This window comes from Aedes aegypti, chromosome 2 (genome assembly GCF_002204515.2).
Source record: "Aedes aegypti strain LVP_AGWG chromosome 2, AaegL5.0 Primary Assembly, whole genome shotgun sequence".
NCBI lineage: Eukaryota > Metazoa > Arthropoda > Insecta > Diptera > Culicidae > Aedes > Aedes aegypti.
Window position 1 is genome coordinate 78,800,307 of NC_035108.1, and position 18,374 is coordinate 78,818,680.

Genomic DNA, 18,374 nt, shown 5'->3' on the forward strand with positions numbered 1-18,374 from the left:
TACACCCAGTTCCCCTGCTTCTTCGCGAATTTGTCCATGTATCTCTTCCGGAACTTTTCCAGAACCTCCATGCGGGACGTACCAACAAAAAACTCGAGGCCCGGGATATGTTTGGTGTCCGCCTTGATGTATGTCTCGTCCTCCATGACGAGACAGCCTGGCTTGACCAGCCACTTACGATACAGCTTCCGCACACGCAATTTGGGCACCGTGTTTTGCTTGTCAGTCCGGTTTGGCGCCTTCCTGACCTTAAAAACACGTAGCCCAGCCCGCTTCATGATTTGCTGGACAAACCACTTCGACGAATTGACCTTTTTGGCCACGTCTGGGGTTGAAAGGTTCGGGTTCTGCCTTCTTCGGGTATTCCGTTTTCGGTTTTCGGACGCTTCCAGCGCGCCGCTCGATAGTCTTCGTCTCATGGAACATCGTCACAGCGCGGGACTCGGTGGAATGGTGGATTCCAAGCTTTTTGCCGATCCATCTGTGCAACTGACCAGCATTATCGATCACCACGCCCAAGATTTGTTGGCGTAGCTCTTCTTGTTTCGAATGCATCTTGAATACTACTGACAGATCGTGATAAAATAACACTCTAAACTAGTATTACCCAAAATTTCATTATTTTTTACCCACGCAATAGAAAGTTAGACCCAAAACAAAGTGTCGCAATGTTTTTAGAGTCAGCGTGAGAAACCAGTTGGCTATGAAGATGACTAGAGTCGGTTCAGACCAAATCAGTCGTAGAAGGGTTTCTAGAAGAGCAAAAATAAGTAGATCGCGTTGAATTGAAAAATATCCTGAAAAGCACTCATCAAATCAAATTCTGCCGTTGGAATTGCTTTGCGAATTATTCCATGAGCGATGTTTTTCAGTAAAGTCATTAATGACAAAAAAATTTGACTTATAGCTAGTCAATTTCCACAAGTCAGTAGAAAGCAAATTAACTTGCTGCCCAGAGCATTGAAAAGGCAAATAGGCAGCTATGAAAGTATGTTTAGCAAGATGCAAAAACTTTGGTTTCAAATGACGAAAAAAGTTTATGTTTAATATGTCCATGAGTGATGATAGCAAATCCACCACATGCTCCATCCAGTCAATCATAACGATAAACAAAAAAGTTTGGATCTCTTTTGAGTTTGTCATGCTGTTATCTGAGCCCATAACCTTTAGTATTTTGTTCTGTGTTGACCTCCTTTACTCCAAGTCGAAAAAATTCGTCGAAACTTCTTCAATTATTTTGCATTATATTTACTAAAAAATCTTAAGCTATTTCTTGAACCGAAGTAAATATAATTGTAGCTAATATCAATTACCTCACATCTCCCAACATCGTCTCCAAATCTCCCGCGAAAATCCACCCGGAGCAATAAGTAATCATCGTCCTGGTTCGTTAGACCTGCGCCAACAAGTGCGGTTTGCCCCATACAGAAATGTGGACCTGGATGAGCTCATCCCTAGCTCGGAGCCAGCATTGATTATACGCCAGTGATAATGGAGATTGGATTCACTTTCGCCGGTGCCCGAAATATGATATGGTGTGAAGTTTGCGCTAGAAAACATTTCCCGTCGGCCTTCCGTCGCAATCGGCGATGTGTGACATTATGTTCGCATATTCGTGTCATCGTCGTGGGAGCTTTCATTCGCGATGCTGTTTGGGAATTTGTCCGAATAATGGGTTTGTGACCATTTTTTTGGTGTGTGTTTTTGGACCCGCATCCGGGTGATATTAAATTTTCGGCCTTCTGGTGACTAACTAAAACATGCTGATTTATTTGGCTGTGTTCGCATTTTGCGGATAACGATCGAAATGACTAGCCAGTATCCGTACTGTTTACGGATATCCGGATATTGGCAAATAAACGCCCAGTGACCCAGACTTTTATTGAATTTCGAGTTTGATTTGATTGGGAATATTTGTTCGCAGGAAATTGGCTACATATAGCCAATATATGCAAGGTTGGGAATTAGCAACCAGCATACAGTTCGTTATTTGGAAGGCAACATGTCGACATAGTATCAATAGGTTGATATATAGGACAGTTTCTGGGAATTCCGGGTAGATTGAAATGGTTTGAAAGCGAAAATAAGTTAAATTTGATTTTAGTTTGAACTAGAAACAAATAATTGAAGAATCGAAGGATTGCAGATTTAAAAAAATTAGACGAATGTGTGAAATCAAGGAAATTTTAGAACCGAAAACCCTTCGGGATCCAAGAATCTTTGGAATAGAAAAATCTTAAGAATCGAAGAATCTTTGGAATTGAAAAATCGTTCGAACTATAGCACTTTCGGAATCGAAAAATGTTTAAAACTGGAAAATATTTGGGATTGAAGAATGTTTGGATTCGCAGAATAATCGGAATCGAAAAATTGAATGTAATTGAAAAATTTTTAATATTGAATTTTTTTTTTGAAATTTTTTAAATTGAGGTTTTTTGAGTTGAAGAATCTATAATTCGAAAAATCTTTGAGGACAAAGAATCTTCCAAATCAAATAACCTTCGGCATTGAAGAAGATTTGGAATCTAAAAATCTTTGAAAAAAAATTTTTTTTTTGAAATCCAAAAATATTTAGAGTCGAAGAATCTTTGAACTGTTTTTTTTTTAAATCATACAATCTTTGGAGTGCATAAGAAGAAGAATTGAAGAGTACGACCTAAAGTAATAACAAAGTGTTTTTCAGTGTGATAGGTGTAAATATCGATCCTTTTCCAAAGCGTTCAATTGGTTTTTCGTTGGATCCGTTGGCGAAGTAAAATCTCGTAGGTGGAAGCACTCTTTCTTGAACACCGTCTGGAAAAAGAAACTCTTAAAAAAGTGACCTCTGAATGTGGTTGCTTCTACAAACTAATTCACAATTGCCTTCAAGGTAAGTGGGTACGAAAAATCGCCGTTGAGGCAAACATTTAAGGAATGTTGTTCCTTACGAATGCTCTTTTCCACGAACAATCTTTAAAATAGTATTGAAGTGGTCAATGCGATACTTCACACAAATTATTCGAGCAGCTAATTGAAACAGCCTCAACTCAAAACAAATTCTGAATTTCAAATGAGGAAGCTAAGAGTATCGCCAATCGTGGTCAGTATTCACGAATTTGCTGGGTTTAGACAGAAGATCTTATACTCCATTACGGAAATCCTGTTTTTTTTTAAATTTCGAAAAAAAGGACAATGTCATGAATTTTTGGACATTTTTAAGAATCGCGAATTACTTTTCTGACTTCTATGAAAAGTAATTCGCTGTTTGAAAACGAAGAATTTTTAATTCAAAGAAGATTGGCAAAAAAAATGGATTCGGAAATCATTTAAAATCAAAGTTCATTTGGAATCCAAGGAAAGAAAAATAAAGAAAAAATTGGAATGAAAGAAATACTAGAAACGAAGAATCTTTGGAAAATTATTCTTCATTTCGAATAGCAGAGCTTTTGAAATCGTAGTATTGTCAGAAACGAAAATATTTGGAGAAGCGAAGATTCGAAGAATTGCAGATATACTTAAAATCCTAGGAGCTTTGGAACCGAAAAATCTTTGGAATTATGGAATCTCTAAAACCGTACCATTTTTGAAATTGGAGAATTTATAGAATTTAAGAATCTTTTATATTTTGGAATGAAATGTGAAAGTGAAATATTAGGAATCAAAGAATCTAATGAATCGATATTTTTTTCAAGATGCTTTGAGATCGAAGATTCTTTGGAACCGAGGAATTGAATAATCTTCGGTATAGAAGATACTTTGCAATTGAGGAGACTTGAAAATCGTGAAAATTTTGGGATCTAATAAATCGAAAGAATCGAATGAATTCAAGAAATTGAGGGAAATTCATGAATTGAAAGAACAAAAAGAGTCTAACCAATATAAGTAATCACAGGAATAGATAAACAAAATCAAAGAATCGTCAAAATCGAATAAATCAAACGAATGGAAGATATTGGCAAAATATCGAAGGAATCGAATGATTTAAAGAGATCGAGGAAATCGATGAAATTTGGATTTTAAGGATCGTAACACAGTCATTGAATGGAAGATATTCAAGAAATCAGAGCAATTGGAGTATTTGAATCCATAACTTTAGAATTGAAGGAATCGAACGAATGGAAGGAATTGAAGGAATTGAAGGAATCGAAGGAATCAAAGGAATCAAAGGAATCAAAGGAATCGAAGGGATCGAAGGAATCGGAGGAATTGAAGGAATCGAAAGAATCGAAGGAAATCGAAGGAATCGAAGAAATCTAAGGAATTGCAAGAATCAAAGGAATCGAAGCAATTGAAAGAAACGCAGGAATCGAAAGAATCGAAGGAATCAAAGGAATCGAAGAAATTGAAGGAATTGAAGGAATCAAACGAATCGAAGGAATTGAAGGATTTGAAGGAATCAAACGAATCGAAGGAATTGAAGGAATCGAAGGAATCAGAGGAATCGAAGGAGCTGAATCAATCGAAGTAGTCAAACGAATCGAAGGAATCAAAGGAGTCGTAAAAATCGATGAAAATGAATCCAAGGAATCCACAGTGGTTTAATACTCAAAAATCACGATCATCAGCTTTTTCAGTATCAAAGGGTGAAAATATTGCCATACTATATTCGGCAAAGTTACTGCATATGTGAAGCGACAACTTTTGACATTGACAAATTTTTGATTGATTTACTCGTAAGTGTTATAAAATTTTAATTTTCTCTATTTGTCATTTAAAGGAATTGGTGTCTTCAACAAAGTTATTGGAATTGTTAAATGAAGAAAAGTTGTCGAAGACACTTTAACTCTATCTATTAAAATAAAGGATTTATAACGATTTCAATATAAAAACCACTTCAAAAGTACAAGTACTCACTTAACTGTTTTTTGCAACGATTTTCATGGCTTCCCGAGGAGGAAAGAATAACTCGCAATAACTTATGCATACCATATTTTAGTATCATACCATAATAAGGTATTTTTCAGTTGTCAATACCTCATTTTGATATTGAAATGGTATTTAAAAAAATGTTTAAAACAATCAAAAATACTTCATTTTGGTATTCGATAGCTATTGAGGACTGCTGGAGGTATTGAAAAATGTCACTTTTATATGAAAATCCATCAAGTATTATTTAGGTATTACAATACCTGATCTAATATCAGTTTGGTATTTGTATAATATGCATAAGGTATTATTTGAGGTATTTTACCTCTTATGCAGGGCTCATTCATACCTCATTCAGGTTGTAAGTATTGGAAATTATCTGGTATGGAATACCTCAATTTGATATTCAGTAGTTATTTTCTTCTGCTCGGGTTACAGTGTTCTAGGACTATGTGTATATTTTCAAAATACAGGTCGGACTCGGTTATCCGGAGTATCGATTTTTTTCACTCCGGATAATCGAATCACTAAAATATATAAAATCAACGATAAAAAACTTAAATATCATCTTTTACAGTTGTTTTATTTATATGATGCAGTGGCGTAGCCAGAAATTATGTCAAGAAACTTCAGGGGGCTTGAGAAGAAAAATAATGTTTTGACCGTCATACACAAAAATCCCATTTGAAGTCGCCTTTTTCTTACCTATGTCCAAAACTGAAAAACCAGTCATATTGTATTTGTTAATTCTTTCAAACTTCTAAATTGAAGGAAGTATGGATTCAGCGGCGTATGCGTTTTGCAACATTAGTAAGCATTGGAAAAGCACACGTCAGAGAAGTTTATGTTGTTGCATATTAGTGGAACAACTCCAAATAAATTAAACGGTGGAGATGGTTTCAAATAGTAACGAAATACTAATAGATAATAGACAACATTTTTTTTAACATTTCTGGTATTTCAGTATTGATATCATTTGCTAAAAGAAATTTGTCCTTTTAGATAGCCCTTCATTATCTCCAATGACTGAAGAGATCACCTTGTCGAATAGCTCCTGAGCAATCAAATCAGGCTGTAGGTTCTTTAGTTACAATGCAATACAGTGACTTTACGTTGCACCACTAGAACCGCGTAAAGTTAGATTGCAGCAAATATAACCAACATTAGTTGACTTATAAGTGCCAAAGACACGAGAAGACACGGATGAGCCCACCTGAAAAACATAGTGTAGATGTTGGCCTTTCTAATGCATGTAATTAGGTTTGCAACTTTTCGAGATATTTTAGTGTAAAAAAGGTTAATTTTCCACAATAAAATGCTTATTACTCATAGAAAAAAATGAAAATATTGTCGTGGTACGTTCAGCAAAGTTTTGTATTTTGAAAATATATACATAGCCCTAAATACTGTAAGCCATAAAAATCGCTGCGAAAAAAGTTAACTGAGTATTTGTACTTTTGAAGTGGTTTTTATATTGAAATCGTTATAAATCCTTTATTTTAATAGATAGAGTTAAAGTGTCTTCGACAACTTCTCTTCATTTAACAATTCCAATAACTTTGTTGAAGACACTAATTGGTTTTAACGACAAACAGAGAAAAAATATCACTTATGAGTAAATTAATCAAAAATTTGTCAATGTCAAAAGTTGCCGCTTAACATGTGCAGTAACTTTGCCGAATATAGTGTGGCAATATTTTCACTCTTGTGATCGTGTTTTTTGTGTTTTAAACCACTGTGGAATCGAGGGAATCGAAGGAATCAAAAGAATCGCAGGAGTCGCAGAAATCGCAGGAATCGCAGGAATCAAAAGTATTGAAGGAATCAAAGGAATTGAAAGAATCGAAGGAATCGCAAGAATCAAAGGAATCGAAGGAATCGAAGGAATCGAAGGAATCGAAGGAATCGAAGGAATCAAAGGAATGGAAAGAATCAAAGAAATCGAAGGAACCTTCTTCTTCTTCTTTCTGGCGTTACGTCCCCCCTGGGACAGAGCCTGCTTCTCAGATTAGTGTTCTTATCTGGGCCCCATAGGAATCGAATGAATCAAAACTCAGTCTGAATCGAAATCAGACGATAAACAAATGAGAAAAATGGAAACAACAAAACTAGTAGATGAAAATCAGAAAAGGATTAGAAGTCAAAGAAAATTGAAGTCGGTGTTCGTGTTCGTGAGAGATTTGAAAGTAAATATAAACTCGATTCTTACGTTACATTTTTGACAGAACAGTAAACAATTGTTTTGTCCATAAAACATACAAATCTCAAACCAGATGGCATACTACCAATTACTCCCACACTGTCACCGTTATTGTCCTCGGAAGCCACACAAATTGCTTTCGTTGCGGGCTAAAAGAGGCCATGAAGTCAACCACCGAACAAGAGTAAAGTATGCATCTTTGAGCCAACACTCACCGAGAGCGTCGTCGCCCATAAACAGCATTCGGACCATAAATTGATAAACCTCAAACAATCACCGGCGTTATTAGAAAGTGTATTGGCTGGTCGACTTCGTCTCCGGGTAGTCCTTGTTAGGACGGCAAATAAATTGCTCCATTGGCAATCTGTTTCCGAAGTGGGAAGGCCTGCCATGTGCCATGACTGGATCCTGTCGCTCGAATGGCCAGAGGGGCCGGAAATTACGATGTGGATATTGCGGTAATGACGTACAGCCTCATTTTCGCACGCCGTCAACAGAAGAGTGTGACTCGTTTTCGATGAAGCATTTTCGCACACGACCCGGGGAACACAAAACCATTATTGCTGGTGGCATCAATAGTCGCACCATTTGGGAACATCAATGGGGGATACGATGACGATGTCGTTGACGAAGAAAATGACTGCCATGGAATGTGGTGGAGATAGTTTGGTGGTCCAGTCAGGTCATGTTGTGAAACAAGACAAGATTTTTCCATCGAATGTTTCAGGACGCATCAAATTTCACCAATTTTCAAGCTTTAATATTTGTCTAACCTCTGTAGGGTTTCGATCTACTTCGTCGCAAGTGTTATTATTCGTCGTATCAAATGTTGTTCTATTCGAACTTATCTACAATATAGATCCATTCCCCAAATGTAATGTTGTGAAAGTTGTTTAACCATTTGTACACATCCATGCAATAAAACTACTGTATTTCGATGAATAAGTTCAGTTCAATTATCAACTTTGCACCTTTTCACCAGAATCGCATGGACGAAGACGTACCAAGCGAAATCTGATTAAGGATCGATTTGACCACATCGCATTAGGATTCAAATTTCTTTCTCTTTGTGACTTACTTCTCCGAGCACTTATTTACACAATGGAAAACCTTCGTACCTCTTCACTGGAGGATTTTAAAGAAATTTCCTCAACGAGTGCTTATAATTGAGAACGTAAACAAAGTTTTCCATCCATCCGGACAGTACGCATCAATGTGTACGATTGCCTTTGACTGTGATTATTTTAGCTGCACTGTGAGCCGCCATGCATTTGTTCGAAAAAAGGAATTGTGTTTACATATTTGGGCTGTATTTGGAAAAGGCCAATGAATTTTGATGGAAATCTAAATATTTCATTATGTTGTGGGAATGGAGAGAAATGCCCGAAGATCTAAATAATCTAATTAAACATTTTATTATAACGTTGAAGTGATGTATTTTGACCACTCACCATATCACAATGAGATGTTAATTGTGAGACGAATCAAAACAGATTACGACCGTTATGAAAATAGATATGACGAATGTAGGCAACGGTAAGAAACAATCGCATTGCATTATTTCCAATAAACGATCAAGATTCATCAAAACCTTATTGCACAATGCGAAAGTCGTCTAGTGAAAGTGTAGTTTAGCATCGGTTTGTATCAGCATCATTCGCTGCAATACTGGTAAAATTGCAGATTCTCACTGATCAAAGCTTAATACGATGGATATCAGCACATCACCCTATTTGGTTAATTGTCTCAACATAAGCTTCAAACTTGTTTGGCATCCAGTCACCTCTTAAAGTTAACGAAATTTGCTTAAATTTTCCCAGTAGCAACTGCTCATATTGAATCTCAATAAAGCTATGTGAATCGAACTAAACACAGCAATAACCGTAAGCAACTTTAAATCTGATTTTGCTGACCGCTCGCTTCATGAATTGCTTTAAAATTCTCACCGTACGATAAATCAATCTAACTTTTTCGTTAACTACTCCTATAACCAGTTTAAATAAGGAAAAATCGTCAATAGTTGGCGTTTTTGAACCCTACTCTAAAAATATATGAACAAAATATGTTCAGCTACAATTTTATAATATTAAACAATAAAATTTCGCCCTTCTTTTGCATGACTAGTTTTCAGAAAGTCAATGAAACCTTAACAGTATGATCAATTTTACCGCTTTTTTTACTGTGCACCAAACCAGTTCCCGAACGAATGCCGCTCCAGTGGCGTTGCGGTCAACTTTTGATGACGGTCGCCATTTGCGGTGAAATAGCATCGAAAAAGAAAACTTTTCCAACACCGGCAAAGTCCAAAATGCAATTGCGGTGCGGAAAAAACTTTCCTCTTAACTCTGAGGTGCTGGTTTTTTTTAGCCGTTCCAGATGTCCATCACGGGCTGGCCACTATCGTCAAAAGCCGCTGGCCATTGCGAGAAAGAGAGAGAGAGCAATGGTGAATTTTACCTCTTTAAATGCGAGACCGGATCGGCGATGATGCACTTGGAGGAGGAAACGGCCAAAATAGTTGCAATCGAAGACAGGGGCAGCGGAACCGATGGCGAATTTAAAAGTTGTAACACCACGTTTCCCACTTCCTGGTGGGCGGCGCGTTTTTGTGCACAAGGGCCAATAACGTGTTTAGGAGGGGCTCAACTCATGTTGTTCAGTTTTTGCTGAGTTACCTTCTCAGGGAATCTGTTTGCAGATTTCCCCCTTGTAAAAAACAAAAAAAAAAAAAAACATGCCCGTAGAGAGCTTGATCGGAATCTCGTCCTTCCCTGCTGCCCATCGTTTCTTCAGTTCTTTAATACGCCTTTTCACCACTTCTATAGTCCTTGTTTCTAGCTACATTTCCATTTTCACCGTTCAGCAACTGCAGGGAGTGCTGCTTCCACCTTGCAGCCACCACCGTTTTATCGGTCAAAAAGCTCCTTTCTCAATCAATGCACATGGCAGGCACTGGTACGGTACTCTGACATAATATCTCCGCATATTGTTCCAGTTCATTTCATCTTGTGCATTACCCGAGCCCAACGTCAAAACGAAAGCTGGTCCATTACAAATCCTGTTTTCAGCGCCAAGTTGACTCCATAATTTGATATTTATTTGTTGTTATTAAATTCGATATCATATTTTGCTTACGTTAATTTACAATTTTTGATAATGTTATATTCTTTTAACTACAAGTTGTTTAAAGCCTCCAGTATGAAAGCAATGATAATACGAAAATAAACCATTTGAGTTTTAAATAATTAATAAGCATAATTCAAAATCCTCGTTTAGTACCTATGTTTCTGTTTTGTAGGATAATATTTACAAGAAACCCAAGCAAAATTGAATAGCAAAATGATAATAAATCTAGTTACATGGTTATCATTACTAACTGAGTTTGTTATAATCTTGACTGAATTAATAGCCAAAATATTAATAGTTAGAACTCAAATTTGTTTTTCGAGTAACGAAGTAACAGTAAAATATGCTATCAATGTCGAATCAATCAATCAAAGTTAAAACTAAATTTGTATCGTCATATTTTTTGAATATTTTTGTCATAAATTACGGATTTTTTTTATAGATGAGTGTTCTTGACTAAACTTATACTCTAATCAGTTTTATAAAACTATGCATGGCGAAAAGTTAATATTGTTTAGTAACACACGCTTTATAAAAATGTTATGGGAAATATGTGTGATAACATATTTGAGTGAATATGTGTGATAACATAATATCAAAATGATAACAGCGATAATGAAAGTTGTTATCAATTTGATATCATTCAGTTATCCGACTTTGCTCGGGAGAAGAATGGTGACACTTGTACATATCCTTGAACTGATAAAAAAAAATATTTTCAATGTTAATAACAATACAAGTGGGATCACGTTTTTCCAACCATTGTTTCCATGAAAAAAAAAAATCAATCATACATTTTTAAACAGGTGCATTTTATTTGCACCAAAATTATATTACATATTTGAAATGTAATAGTCCTCTCTTCAGTATATTTGTTCAAAATGGGATCAAGTTTCACACAACTTTTTTTCAAAAGCCTCACAATACAAGCCATTGGAGGAACGAAATTTTGGATATCTTAACGTGTAGGGTTTCGTTCTACTTCGTCGTAAGCCCTATAATTCGTCGTATCAAACTTAAAATGTCCCACTACGGCGAATATTCCAACTTACCTGCAACATAGATTCATTTTCCAAGTGTATTTTTGTGAAAGCTATCATGGTTTGTACACTTGTACACCAAAATGCAATAAAACTACTGTATTTCGTTAAATAACTTCAGTTCAATTATCCACTTTGCACTTTTTCACCGTAATTGTATGGACGAACACGATTTGTGAGAAATGCTTAACGATCGACACCAGTCACACCACTTTATGATACAAGTTTCTTCCCGCTCCCCTGTGTGACTTTCTTCGCCAGGCACTTATTTTTGCTATGGAAAACCTTCATACTTCTTCACTGAAGGATTTCAGTGGTTTCTTTGATTGTGTTGTTTTCGCTGCACTGTGAGCAAATGCCATAATTGTACGGTCAAAAGGATTTGTGTTCATATGTTTGGGTTGAATTTTGATGACAAACAATGAATTTTTAAGGAAATTAGTATATTCCATCAGGCTGAAGGAATGGAGGGAGATATATATTCTAGTAAAACATTTTATTATAGCGTTGATATGTTGTGTTTCGACCACCCAATATAACACAGTGAGCCGTAAGTTGTGAGACGAATCTGGAAACTGATTGCGACAGAAATGAAAACGATACGACAGATTGAGAATACGGCAAGATGTATTTTCTTTGCATTATTTCCAAAAAGAGATCAAGATTTATCAAAATCTTATTGTACAACGCTAAAGCCCTTTTGAGAAAGATTTGTTTGGCATCGGTTTGTATCAGCATCATGCACTGCAAAACTGGGAAAATTGCAGTTCTCACTGATCAATGCTTAATACGATGGATACTAGCACATCATCCTAGATGAATTGAAGCCAAAGCACGAATTTTCAGGAGCATATTTCTGGAGATCCAAACAACACTTTCACCTGAAAATCTGATCGATTGGTCACCACCAGCGAGTAACCAATCGAGCGGTTGTCTGGTTCTCTAGATGTGTTCTACAGAAATCGGGTTATGGCTTCGATTCATCTTCACCTTAATCGAGTTTTTGTATCATTACGTAATTTATGGTCTTGCAAAACATATTTATTGGATAGCTTATGCAAAAATCTCGTTATATAGTTTTTCCTGAGAACTTGCAGCCCCATTTTGAAAAAGGTATCGAGTCACCCTATGGCAGGTACGATGATACTATATGCCTAGTGAAAGAAAATACCCTGGATCAGAATCAAACCTATACTTCTTCAGCATAGCTTTGCTTTGCAGCAGCGGGCTTAGAAAAGCCAGGAGTTCTTTTAGGAAGTCCTCCAGTAGTTCCTTCAGGAATTCCTACAGAATTTCGTCAGGAATTCCTCCATTAGTTCCTTTAGGAAATCCTCCGGAAGTTCCATCACGAGATCCTCTAGGAGTTCCTTCAGGAATTGCTTCAGGAGTTCCTTCAGAAATACCTCCAGGAGTCTTTTCAGGAATTTCTCCAAGAATTCCTGCAGAAATTCGTCTCAGAATTTCTTCAAGAATTCCTCCAGAAGTTCATTCAGGAATTCCTCTGTGTTCCTTAAGGAGTTCTTCTAGGAGTTCCTTCAGAAATTTCTTCAGGTGTTCCTTCAGAAACTCTCCCAAAAGTTCCTCCAGAAATTTATACAGGAACTCCTTCATTAATTCTTCCAGGAATTACTTCAGAAATTCATCCAAGAGTACCTTCAGGAGGAATCCTGGAGGAATTCCTGAAGGAACTCCTGGAAAAAATCCTGAATGAACTCCTGGAGGACTTCTTGAAGGATTTTCTGGTGGAATTCCTACAGGAACTCCTGAAGGATTTACTGAAGTTAATCCTGAAGAAACTCCTAGAAAAATTCTAAATTCCTGTAGGTATTACTAAGAAACTCAGGACGAATCATTAGAAATGCTTCTGTAAAAAATCCTAACGAAACTCTTGGAAGAATTCCTGATTGAACTTCCGAAGTAATTCCTGTAGTTAATTATGGAGGAATTTTTGGAGGTATTAATGAAAAAACTCCTGGAAAGATTCCTGGGGATAATCCTGGAGGAATTTCTGAAGGAACTCTTGGAAGAATGCCTGAAGGAACTTCTGGAGGAATTCCGATGAGAACTCTTGAACTTCCTGTGAATCATGCTGGAGGAATTCCTAAAAGAACTCCTGGAGGAATTTCTGAAGGAACTCCTAGAGAAATTCCAAAAAGGATTCCTGGAGGTATTTCTGAAGAAACTCTGGATGAATTATTCGAGATGCTTCTGGAAAAAAATCCTTAAGAACGCTTTAAAGAATTCACGAAGGAATTCCTGTAGGAAATTATGGAGGAACTCTTCAAGGAATCCTTGGAGTTATTAATGAAGAAACTCCTGAATAAAAACCTTGGGAAGATCCTGGAGGAATTCCTGCAGGAACTCTTGGAAGAATGCCTGAAGGAACTTCTGGAGGAATTCCCAAGGCAACTCTTGAACTTCCTGTGAATAATCTTGGAGGAATTCCTAAAAGAACTCCTGAAGAAACTCCTCGAGAAATTCCTGAAATGATTCCTGGAGCTATTACTGAAGAAACTCAATTATTTGGGATGCTTCTGGAAATTTTTTTGAAGAAACTCTTGGAAGAATTCCTTAAGGAACTTCTGATGGAATTCCTGTACGAAATTATGGAGGAACTCTTGGAGGTATTAATGAAAAAAACTCCTGGAAAAATTCATTGGGATGATCCTAGAGGAATTCCTGAAGGAACTCTTGGAAGAATGCCTGAAGGATCTTCTGGAGGAATTCCCAAGGCAACTCTTGAACTTCCTGTGAATAATCCTAAAAGAACTCCTGGAGGAATTTCTGAAGGAACTCCTACAGAAATACCCGAAAGGATTCCTGGAGGTATTATTAAAAAAAACTCTGGACGAATTATTTGAGATGCTTCTGGAAAAACTTCTAAGGAAACTCTTGGAAAAATTCCTGCAAAAATCCTGGAGGAATTCTTTGAAAAACTCCTGGAAGTATTACTAAAGGAACTCCTGGAGGGATTCTTGGAGATACTCTTGGAGGAATACCTGAAAGAACTCTTGGAAGAATTCCTGAAGGAATTGCCTGTAGGAACTCCTGGTGGAATTCCTTAAAGAACTCTTGGAGGTATTACTGAAGAAATTCTTGGAGGAATTCCTGATAGAACTCCTGTAGGAGTTCGTAAAGGAACTCGTGGAGCAACTCCTGGAATAATTCCTGAAGGAACTTCTGGAGGATTTCCTGAAGGAACTCTTGAAGCAATCCCTGAAGAAACTCCTGGAGGAAGTCCTGGAGGTACTACTGGAATGATTCCTGAAGGAACTCCTGGAAGAGATCCTAAAGGAACTTCCGAAGGAATTCCTTAAGGAACTCCTGGAGGTATAACTGAAGGACCACCCGGAGTAATTACTGAAAATACTCCTTGAGGATTTTCCTGAACGAACTCCTGGAGGAATTACTTAAAGAACTTCTAGATTTATTCCAGGTATTCTTCCAAATATTTCTTCAAATATTCCTCCAGAAGTTCCCCCATGGATTCTTCCAACGGTTCCTTGAAGGATTTCTACAGGAGTTTCTTCAGAAATTCCACTAGGATTATTATCATGAATTCCTCCAGGAGTAGCTTCAAGAATTCCTTGAGGAGTTTCTCCAGCGCGATTCTTACACGAGTTCCTCGAAGGATTCCCAAGGGAGTTCTGCTAGGGATCCCCAAGCAGTTCTTCCAGAAATATCACCTGGTATCCCTTCAAGAATTCCTTCTCGAGTTGCTCCAGAGATTTTCCTTCATGGATTCTTCCAGGAATTCCTCCTGAAGTTGCTTTAGTAATTATAATTTCTGGAGTAATCGTTTGAATTATTTCTGTATGAATCCGTGGATGAAAGCTTGAAGGAATTCCTTGATCCTGAAATCTCCTGGAGGAATCTCTGAAAGAATTCCTGGATGAATTCTTGGAGAAGGAAATTCCTGAATAATATACTGCAGAAGCTTCCGAAGGAGAAACTCTCTTGAGAGTATCCTGGAAGAATCTTTCAATGAATTACTTTTTGAAAACAATTTGCATCTGAAAAAATATTTTGTTAGAATAGTTTTAATTTATTCCAAGCATTTGATTATAAAGATTTATTTTTGCAAAAATTCTTTCTGGGATCATTCTAGAGTTGTACGAATATTTATTCAATTGTTTTCTTACGATTTCTTGTAGATATCAAGCACTAATCATTCTTATAGCATTTTCAGGAATGCTCCACAAAACTTCTTCGGAAATACTCCAGATATTCTCCCTAAACATATCACCAGAACTGCTTTAGGTTGTTCGATAGAACTTCCAACAAAGATTTATGAAAAAAAACCAACAGCATTTTTTGCAAGGAATTTTTCTTGAAATTTTTTGATAGCATATCCACACTCAGCCAAATAGATCACCGAAAGAAATTGAATTGAATTTCCTAAATTTATCCAAAGAAACTAAAATTTGAAAACAAAATAGCTTCCATGGCAACCTGCAATCGAACCAAGATTCTTACGATCGACAGGCCTGTGCGAACACCACGCTTCGAAAATTTCAAATGTTTACTTAAACAAATCCTCAAAGAAATTAGTTCATACATTCAAATTACGGATAAACTTTTTGAAAGAATCCCCTAACAATTTCTATGCAATTTAACGAAGAGTCTGTGAAGAATCCATTAACGAATATTTGAAAATGTTTTTTTTTTAACTTTTTCAGAAGAGGTCCCTAAAATTTTACAAAAAGAAATTCTGAGGTAACTTGCTATGCTTTCGATTCGTGCGCAGAGGTTGAATGGACGACTAATAGTTATTTAGATATGGAGCGTCAAAGATGAGAAAATTTGAAAACTTTAAATTGTGATTAATTCACTTAGCAGTGACTTGCGACTCTATGTTCCTTGGGCACTTTTTCATAACTCATGGAGTAGATAGATCTCCCTCAAAATTCTTAAAGTCCGGAACCAAACACCCTGTATACAATTGAGAATTGAACTGGGATTTACTGATTTATTCTTCTTCTTCTTCTTCTTCTTCTTTCTGGCGTTACGTTCCTACTGGGACAAAGCCTGCTTCTCAGATTAGTGTTCTTATGAGCACTTTCACAGTTACTAACTGAGAGCTTTCTTTGCCGATCGACCATTTTTGCAAGTGTATATCGTGTGGCAGGTACGAAGATACTCTATGCCCTGGGAATCGAGAAAATTTCCTTCACGAAAAGATCCTCGACCAGTGGGATTCGAACCCACGACCCTCAGCATGGTCATGCTGAATAGCTGCGCGTTTACCACTACGGCTATCTGGGCCCCATTCTGATTTATTACCACTGGTCTTATCAACTCTTCCATCAGCTACGTGAACATTACCTATAGCAAAAGGATGATTTTTTGGCTTGTCTGTAGGGTTTTGTTCTTCTTCGTCGTAAGCGCTACCGTTCGTCGTATCAAGCTTTAAATGTTCCACTACGGCGGATATTCAAACTTACCTGCAACATAGATTCATTATCCAAGTGTAATTATGTGAAAGCTGTTATGGTTTGTACACTTGTACACCAAAAATGCTATAAAACGACTGTATTTCGGTATATATTGACCGTTCAGTTCCTAACTGTTCGCGACCGTTTGAAACAGTCGTCGTCTTAAACGGTCGGTGAAACAGTCGCTGTCAGATTTGGCAGCAACAACGAGCGAGAAAGTTTTCGCGCGCAAACGTGCACCGCTACTCTTTCAAGTAGAGCAACAAGGATAGCAGAGTGGGCGTCGGATCAGATTTCCAAAACAGCTGTTGTTGACACTCAGCTGCCGCCTGCACGTTTCGAAAAGTGAGGGGTGGTTGGATGGAATGTTGATAAAAGTATCGTTAACTAAACAAAATTCAGCTTGTTGTAAATGTTTCTGATGCTCAAAATTCAGGTTTATCGAAACAATTCAATAAGTGGCAATAGTTTATTACGCGTAAGGTATGTATAGTTATCATAAGTATGTGTTTCAACAACATTGGCAACATTATTTGATCTGGATGGAATGCATTGAGATTCCCCTCGATTCCCAACGACTGTTTCGAACAGTCTCATAAACAGCCGGGATAATCCAATATTGAAGTGGATATACAATAACTTCAGTTCAATTATCCACTTTGCACTTTTTCACCGAAATCGCATGGACGAACACGATTTGAGAAAAATGCTTAGCGATCGACATCAGTCACACCACTTTCCAACACAAGTTTCTTCCCGCCCCCGTGGGTGACTTACTTCGCCGGGCACTTATTTGCACTATGGAAAACTTTCGTACTTCTTCACCGAAGGATTTCATTCCAATCACACGCCGTAAAACTTCAATAAATCACCAAATTTTACGAAATTCCCTCAACCGCCGCGTATAATTGAGAATGTAAACAAAGTTCAATCCGTCGTACTGAGAAAAAAAAGCTTATGCGCATCAATGTGTGCGCGGCGCTCGATGTAAAAATACGCTTCCTTTGATTGTGTTGTTTTTGCTGTACTGTGAGCAAATGCCATAATTGTACGGTCAAAAGGAATTGTGTTCAATTGTTTGGGCTAAATTTTGTTGACGAACAATGAATTTTAAAGGAAATTAGTATATTCCATCATGCTGAAGGAATGGAGCGAGATGCCCGTAGATCTATATATTCTAGTAAAACATTTTATTATAGCGTTGATATGTTGTGTTTTAACCATTCAATACACACAGTGAGCCGTAAGTTGTGAGACGAATCTGGAAACTGATTGCGACGGAGTTGAAAACGATACGACGGGCTGAGAATATGGTAAGATGCATTTTCTTTGCATTATTTCCAAAAAGAGATCAAGATTTATCAAAATGTTATTGTACAATGCTAAAGCCGTTTTGAGAAAGAATTGTTTGGCATCGGTTTGTATCAGCATCATTCACTGCAATACTGGGAAAATTGCAGTTCTCACTGATCAATGCTTAATACGATGGATACTAGCACATCACCCTATGACAATTGTATTATTTTTGATTGAAGTTTGCAAAAACGACTCGACTGGAGTCACTGTCGACCAAAGATTTCGCTCGACTCGGCTCTGCCACTCGAGTTTATCGTCAGTTGTCACTCTATGTGACTGGATTACTATTGGGCTCTGCACAAATATGAATCGCTCTCTTTCACTCCTCTGTGAAATTAGTAAACAACAAGGCCAGTAAATGTCAAAATCCCA